The 8,648-nt window shown below is 30.6% G+C and overlaps 1 pseudogene; it reads left to right on the top strand.

Annotated features, from left to right (window-relative positions):
* Positions 1-2,207, top strand: part of LOC126727898 (putative leucine-rich repeat receptor-like protein kinase At2g19210) — a 28,669-nt pseudogene extending 26,462 nt beyond the window's left edge.
* The last annotated feature ends 6,441 nt before the right edge of the window (positions 2,208-8,648 follow it).

Here is an 8,648-nt window from a genome sequence, read left to right on the forward strand (position 1 = left end):
CCTAATTTACAAACTATGCAACAAAATGCCCCTGTTTTGAAATTATTTAGTAAAATGCTCATATTTTTTAAACTTGATTTTAATAAAATCAAATTCTATGCAAAACTCGATTTCCTCAAAATCAAGTTCTATGTATGTTTTTGAGTGGAACTTGACATTAGCAATGTTGAGTTTCACTTAAATTTTCAAAAAAAATTTAGTGGTAAAATATGCATAGAACTCTACATTGCTAATATCGAGTTCCATCTATAATTTGATTTTGTTAAAATCGAGTTTAAAAAATAGTACATTTTGCTAAATAATTTCAAAACAAGGGCATTTTGATGCATAGTTCCTAAATTTGGGGCGAATTCCCATTTTTCCCTCATTAATTGCTTTCCCATACACATGAACAAACCAACTCAAACAACTCTCGCTCTTATCTTTTAATCAATAAGAGTCACCCCTATCTTTGAAAATATTTCTTTATTTTGTATTATATATATATATATATATATTTTTTTTTTTCACTTATTTACCTTAACATTCTCATTTCAACCATACTCATTTTATGAACATGTTACTTTATAAGGACCGAACATTCAATACCATAGAATAGCTGGTTCAATAACAGTTCTAATTTTTTAGTTAACTTAACAGGTATTCTACAAACACACAATACTTCTTATATACTTTTTCACTTTGTCTACCTTACTTTTATCTTATGATTCATAGATTCTTCGAACTCTCAATCCTTATGAATTATTGATCAAATATATCAAAAGTATTCATTCTTTGGTATCTTTTGATTATAAAATTTTACAACATCTTCATGATTGTTTCTACTTTTGCAAAACTTACACTCCATGTATTGTGTTTATTCTTTCTTAATCTAGAGCTTTTAGACTCTAAATCACCCCTCCAAATTTATAACTTATCATTGATTTCACATCTAATTTCATCTACTAAAACTATATCACCTGTCTTTCCTATTTCCACCCGATCCTCAATGCATCATTTACCCCGACCACCTAATTCTTAAACAAACCTACAGTTTTATCCTCAATTGATTTACTCAATTCAATTTCTTTAATGGCTCCCATTAATAAAATGTTTTGAAATAACTTTTTGATCTCCTCTTCATTTATTTACACTCGTTGATCTTTATCTTAAATACACTTGGAACAATTCAAGTCTCTTGTTTTCCTTTCTACTTGTCTTTGTGAGTTTAAAGATACTCTTTCAATGATCCTTTGTCATCAACTACTATATAATTCATTGTAAGCCTTAAATACGGCATCTTGGGCTACTTTTTTCCTCCCTTCTTTGCCTCTTAATAATTTAAATTAGTGTCTTTACATCTACGTAGGCCTCTCTCTCTCTCTCTCTCTCTCTCTCTCTCTCTATATATATATATATATATATATTTATATATATTATTTGAACTTCCTCGTTCCACCACCAAGTCTCCTTAGCATCATTAAGATTCTCCAAGTACTCCTTTAACCACCATTTTTATTCAACTAGTTATTTGATTTCGCAGCTTATCAACATCTTTGCATAGGAACCATTTGCTGTATTTGATTGTTCTATCTTTAACCACAACAAAAATCACTTGTGTTTTACATACAGGTCTCAAGCATCTGGAAAATTAAATAAAAAAAGTGATGTTTATAGTTTTGGTATTGTTCTATTTGAGATAATCACCGGTCGTCCAGCAATAATGAGAAAAAGTGAAGAAAGCACTCACATACTTGATTAGGTTTATCCTGTGATTGAAAGTGGGGATATTGGAAGCATAGTTGATTCAAGATTACATGGAGAATTCTACACCAATTCTGCCTGGAAAACTGTGGAGATAGCCATGTCATGCACACCATCAGCTGCAATCCAAAGGCCAGATATGAGTCAAGTATTGGTAGAACTAAAGGAATGTTTGGCACTAGAGATGGCTCATGGAAGTAGCCAAACAATGGCAACTGAGGCCAATGAAATATACTCTATGGAGCTTCAATCAGATATTGATGCCCTGGTTAGGTAGTTATACTAAACAAAAACTTTGTGGTAAGAAGCTCCGTCTATGCAAATATGACAAATTATATAATAATTCATTTGTGTTTAAAAACTTCTTATACTTCATTATTTCATGTTTCTCACCATTTTTCAGGTAAGTTCAAGTGATGTATTATAATGTATTTTCATAGCTTTTGATGGGCATATTAGATACAATGATGCATAATTTTTGTGGTGAATGAATTCTTCTTATTATTATTATATGCAAAAGATAATTTTTTCTTAATTATTTAAAACACATTACTGACTTACCGCTGATAAGTTGGTACCATAAACCATGGAATATGTATGCAAAATGATTTACAGTGACTAATCCATTGGCTCTATATAAGTAATATATATATATATGCTGTCAAGAGCTTTGTAACTTAACTAGTTAATACTTTCTAATATTTTTAACGGAGAGATATGTGGACTCCCCAAAAAAGAGCAAGAAAGCTAGGTTAGAACTTTTGCCCTATTTCTTTTGGTTTATCACACATTGAGTCCTTAGCAACGTGACTCTTAGTGTGTATGTATTTTTAGGGTGAAGTGTGTGTGTAAGTTCCTTTTTCATATTTTTATTTTAGGAGTCACCACCAACCATTGGTTTTTTGTATTATGTGTGATTGGTCATTTATTTGTCTAACTCTTTTCAAGTTATCTAATTAGCTAAACCAATTTTAAGGATTTATTAATTAAGGTAAATTAAAAGTCTCGAACTAAAGATCTTAGACTCAGAAGTTTAGTTATGTGTGGGGAAGGTGTTAGGCACCCTACACCGCCTATCCAAAGGATAGTACCCCATCTTAATTTAATTCAAGCGTTATCCTTTTAGTGAAGAAATAAAATACTTGCCATTTTGATTTTTGAAAAAAGGTTTTACATAACTATATATCTATATATATATATAGACACACACATGTGGGTACTTATTTACTTATAATATATCATGTGAATATTCACATCAATGAATACTTACAATCAAAGCATGTGAGATAAATACATAAATAGCATGTGAGGGACATTTACCACATAGCTAGAAATGATACATACAATAGCATCTGAGTACTTATTTACTACATAATTAGCATGTGAATACTAAATACTATATACAAATAGATTACAATGTAAAAATAAAAAGAGAAGGTTGGAAGGATAGCACCTTGGTGTCATCCACAATTTTTCTCATTTTTACCATACAAAAAAGATGACTAATATGTTAGTGCCTAAGAAAAGAGAGGGACTATGTAAGCTTGATTGGTGCCTATGAGTTCAATGGAATTGAACCATATGCACAAATGCTTAAAGATGTAATCCTAAGAAAAAGTTTTAAACAACAATGCATTAATTATTTTGGAAAGAATTTTTCTTTGAAAACATTAATTCTATTATTCTTGGAAAAGGGAAGTTTTAGGGGAAAAAAAAACATTTTCTTTTTTATGAAGGAAAAGTTTGTCATTTTAAAAAGGAAAAGTTTTAGAAAACTACTTTTGTCATGTTTTTCAAAGAAAAGAATTCTTTTGAACAAGTAAAGTTTGCAATGGGAAACAAATTTTCATTTTTTTAAGAAAGAAGTTCTTGAAAAGATTTTTTTTTTTTTTTTTTTTTTTTTTTTTTTTTTTTTTTTTTTTGAAGAAGAAGAAGAAGAAGAAGAAGAAGAAGAAGGAAGCCATTTTTTAGAGGAACCCAAAAATATTAAGGTGTTTTAAGTTTTCCCCATTTTGAAGTTATTTTGTAGAAAACGCTTTTTAAGAAAACAAAAGAAAAGTGAGGTTCAAAAGACTCATGGGTTTCTTTGGCAAAATGGGTTAGAACCAAAAATCCCATGATTTTTGTGATGAAAGGAGAATTTGTAAAGCATTTTTGTAGGAAAATTGGTTTTGGATGAAAGAAAATTTTTTAGTTAAAGAAAATATTCATGGGTTTTATTTTCAAAAGAGAAAGATTGGGTTCCAAAAATCCCTTGATTTTTAAGAAAATAAATGCTCCTTATAGAAACTTTGCTCATTCAATAGATTTCTTTTTATCATATTTTTTTGAAAAGAAATTCCAACGTGGTAAAAGAAAATTTTTTTATTTTGGAAGAAGAATTTCTTTTTCTTTTTTTTAAGAAAAATGCTTCTCATTTTTGGATTTAAAAAAAAAAAAGAAAGAGGAAGGAAAAAATATGTTTTTTTTTTTTTTTTTTTATAGAAAGAAAATTTAAAGGAAAAGAGAAGGCTTTAAAAAAGGAATTTTTAAGAAAGAGGTGAAAACAACTTTTGAAAAGGGGACAAAGCTTTTTGAAAAATCATTTTCTTTTGGAAAATCATACTAAAGAGATTTTTTTTACCCAAACTTATCAATTTATGGCAACATTATTAATGAGAAAAAGAAAAGAGCAACAATAGTAAATAAGTGATATGAATTTAAAGATGAGAAAATAAATGCAATAAAATAAAGGCAAATAAATAAATTTGCTAGAAATTAAATGACAAGGAAATGTAAAGTACTTGAATTTAAATGACAATAAAAGTAAAGTGCTTGAATTTTAATAACAATAAAAGTAAAGTTGCTTGAATTTAAATGATAATAAAAGTAAAGAGCTTGAATTTAAATCACAATAAAAATAAACATTGATTAAAAATGTTTTTTTTAGGGATTCTTTTTAAATAAGCTTTAATCTCTTTCAAATCTAATGTGTTCTTTGTCAAAAAGAGATGGGAGTTCTAAGCCATCAACCATCCTTAAGACAACATGCCCATATTGTGTTTTATTTAAGGTTTAGAGCCTATTTAAAAGGAATAAATAGAAAATCTTTTTTATATTAGGTGATGAGATAGTAATATATATATATATATATATATATATATATAGAACAATAGGATTTAAAAGGTGCAATTAATAAAAACGGAGTGGAGATAAGAAAAAATTAAATAAAGAGAGAAGGGGAAGAACATTAAAATAAATGGGATGACAATAAAGTAAAAGGGAAGTGGGCAGAACATTAAATAAATGGGATAATAAAGTAAAGGGGGAAAGGGGAAGAATATTAAATAAATGGGTAACAATAAAACAAGATAAATATATGAACAAGAATATAAAAGGTTCCCATATGCCTAGAAGAAATGAGATATCTTCCCCCTGAGGGTACTTCTCATATTAGGTCTAGGTTATGGTTCAATACCCATCTAGGAACTTAAAAACAATATCACAATCGACAACAAATAATATAAGCACAAAGGAAAAGAGAGATAGATATGCACAAACACAAAAACAAAATTCTAGGAATTTAAAGCAATAAAGTAAAGAGAAAACAAGAAAATAAATGGAATTTCATATATAAGATGAATGGTGTTTACATAAGAAGAAATAGAGAGGCTAGAATGGGTGCAATTATTAAGAAACTACCCCATCCCTACATGTTATCCACAAAGATTACAATAAAGATGAGAGGGGATGAATTTTTGTGATGGATTTCCTAAAGAGGGGAGAGAGAAATATTTTTATAATTTTCTAGGGTCTTTTATGATTTTTCTAGTATTTTTTTCTATAAATTTTCTATTTTTCACCTCTAAAAACTCAATATTTTTTACAAAAAAATGGGGCGATATTTATAGGGAGGCCAATAAAATTGAAGGCTATGTGATGGTGTTCTAGAATACCATCACATAGCCTCCCACTTGTACACCAAGTTTGGCTATTTTGTCTTTTTCTCGGTTTCTGGGCCGATTTTCACATGGCTTTTTTGAGCCTTTCTGAGCTCTATTTTCCTCAAAATTTATATCCCTAAAAAGATATGGATGTCTAGTTTCCATAAGTTTTAACTTTGTGAGATTCAGAGCTACGGTCGTCAAGATATCACATCCGGAAGGGAGGTGATGCAGTGTAAGAAATTCTATAATGTTTTTCCTTAAAAAAATTTATTCCTTCCAATCCATGACAGATTTCATCAAGCTCTTTTTGCGAGAGGTGGTCGAGACCTCATACTTTAAGCTGGTTTAGACTGATCGCTCCAATTATTGCCCAATTGGTACAATTTTTTGTGTGAAGTTGGTCCAAAATTAGCCTGCTTGACCTAAAAAACAAAAAACAAAACAAAAAAAAGGTGAAACTTTAATTAGCTTCTTGGGGTTTTATTAATATCTCATCCGTTTTAACTCCAATTTTGGCCCGTGATATCATTTTAGAGGAAAAAATATGACCTACGAGACGGTCCAAAGTTCAAATCAATCAAACGGTTGGATCAAAAAGTCAACTTTTTAACCATAACTAGTTAGGGTTTTTGGTCTTAATTGTTATCAGAGAGGTTTTGAACGTTGCAACCCTTTGATCCACCACTGATAATGTTACATTTATTTGTTACCCTTTTTTGGCTTTGAAACTTGCGATTTGTACTTTTTTTCAAATTTTGGCATTTGGTTTGACACTTGAATCGGAGTCAAACAAAATATGATATCAATAAGATATATGATTTGAATTACCCTCTTCCAACAATGCCAAATAAAGCAACTGGCATCATTTTGTTGTGAAGACATCATTTTTTGAGAATGAATTTAGTCCATTTTGTGGCCATTGGCTCTACAAATTTATTAGGAAATATAGTCAAATTATTAATCCATATCTCCCAGAATGGTACCCCCTCATCTAACATGACTTATGAGTTTATATATATATATATATATATATATATATAACTCCACGCACCCACATGCATACATATCTTTTCTTTTTTTTGGTTAAATTTTATAATGTGATAGTTACAATTAAGGGAAGGGGGATTTGAACCCTAGATGTAAGGGTATCCACTGAAACCCAGAAACCAACCCACCTGTCTGAACCACCTGGGCTAACTCGAAAACCAACTAATCCAACGCCGGTGATAGGTAGCGGTGGGTCTTTGCCACCAAAAGCCGACTTAGGCGGGTTGGATGGTGGGTTTTCTTCTTCAAAACTAGATGAACCCAATCCAACCAACAAAACCCATGAAAGATGGCCGGATTTACCTAGATTCGTTTAGATCTAGCTATATTGTGGTTGTTTTCTCTCAGATCCAATGAAGATTTGGTAGTTATTGGTTAGATCAGGCAAAGATCTAGTTTTTTTTTTTTTTTTTTTTTTTTTTTTTTTTTTTTTTTTTTTTTTTTTTTTTTCTCTTAGATCTCGAGATGAGATAAAAAAATTTGCTCAAATCTGGGCTTGATGTGGTTGTTTTTGCTTCTATCCGACGAATATTCGGTGGTTGTAACACAAATTCAGCGAAGATATGGCGAATATTTGATGATTGTAACTCAGATCCAACTTCGACTGACTCAATCATTGTCCATCGAAGACCGATCTGACTTGACCTGAGGTTGTCTACAATTGGCGGCGAGTCGTTCAACCTTCCACCCGATGTGAGCAGGTCGATTGTGGGTTAGGCACAAACCCAACCTAGACCGACCTATTGACACCCCTACCTGGATGGATGTCTTAGAAATATTAGAAGATGCTAACTAATTAAATTATAAGGCTCTTGCTGCCTACATAAGCTTTGTGTATACGCAATGCACATACAACTTAAAATGTAAAAGAACCCATAAAATGTAAAAGAACCCATAAAATGATAGTATATCAATTATATTGTGTTTCTTTGTTGGATTTTTTTTATATGAATAAGTCAATTATGCTTATAATTCTCCTATAATTTTTTTTTTTATTGATACGATAATATTTTAATTTGTGGTGTCCAATCAATGATGATTGCTCTTATCGTTAGGCTAAAATATTAATCAATTATTTGTATAGATAGGATTTGAATCACAAATCTCTTATTCAACGATAATAGACTACTAGTTAAACTAGTAATAATTTTTAGTAATTAAATAAATGTTATGTTGGCTTTTGTTAAACCCATAAATGACAATTTAGAGCCATATAATAACACATTTGTGCATCTAAAATCGAAGAGTTTAACTTAAAAATAATATCAAACTATGAATATTATATTATTTTCAATTTTTATTACAATACACTAGTTTATATGAAAAATAATAAATTATCACATAAGGAATTTAGTCTTACCACTTTGAAATGTAATAATTCCCCCCCCCCCCCCCCCCCCCTTTTTTTTCTATCTTTATTTTTACAATTATAACTTTTAAACCTTTGATAATATTGGCCTTTGAAGTACCAGTTGCTCTGATTTCACCATCTTTGGAGGCGGAAGATTTTGAAGCAATACGGGTGAGCCTTTTAATACATTTTTATCCCATTTGGAAGAGGCTTGTTGTTTGGACATTGATAAATGAAAGCCAATTACGTCAATGTACCAACAATAAGGCCTCCATACATTGAAAAGGTAAGTTGGGTTCCTTCTTCGATTCCAATTGGCCCAAAGGTCCTACTGTTGCTCTTGAATTCATACACCCATCTCATCAAAGACTTCGAGACTTCCATTCCAAACTGTGATCGGATAACCAAACTGCCACCATGCACTACAGGACAATCGTGGCCACTCACATTGATTAGGAACTCCTCTGGGTGTTGCAGCTTAATCTGGAATACACTCAAGAAAAAAAAAATAGTATTGTTTTTGCTCAAGAGAATTAAGCTTTTTGTCGATGGGAATTGCAAAGGAAGATGTACTTGAGTCC

Source organism: Quercus robur, chromosome 5, assembly GCF_932294415.1.
Source record: "Quercus robur chromosome 5, dhQueRobu3.1, whole genome shotgun sequence".
In the NCBI taxonomy this organism is placed as follows: domain Eukaryota; kingdom Viridiplantae; phylum Streptophyta; class Magnoliopsida; order Fagales; family Fagaceae; genus Quercus; species Quercus robur.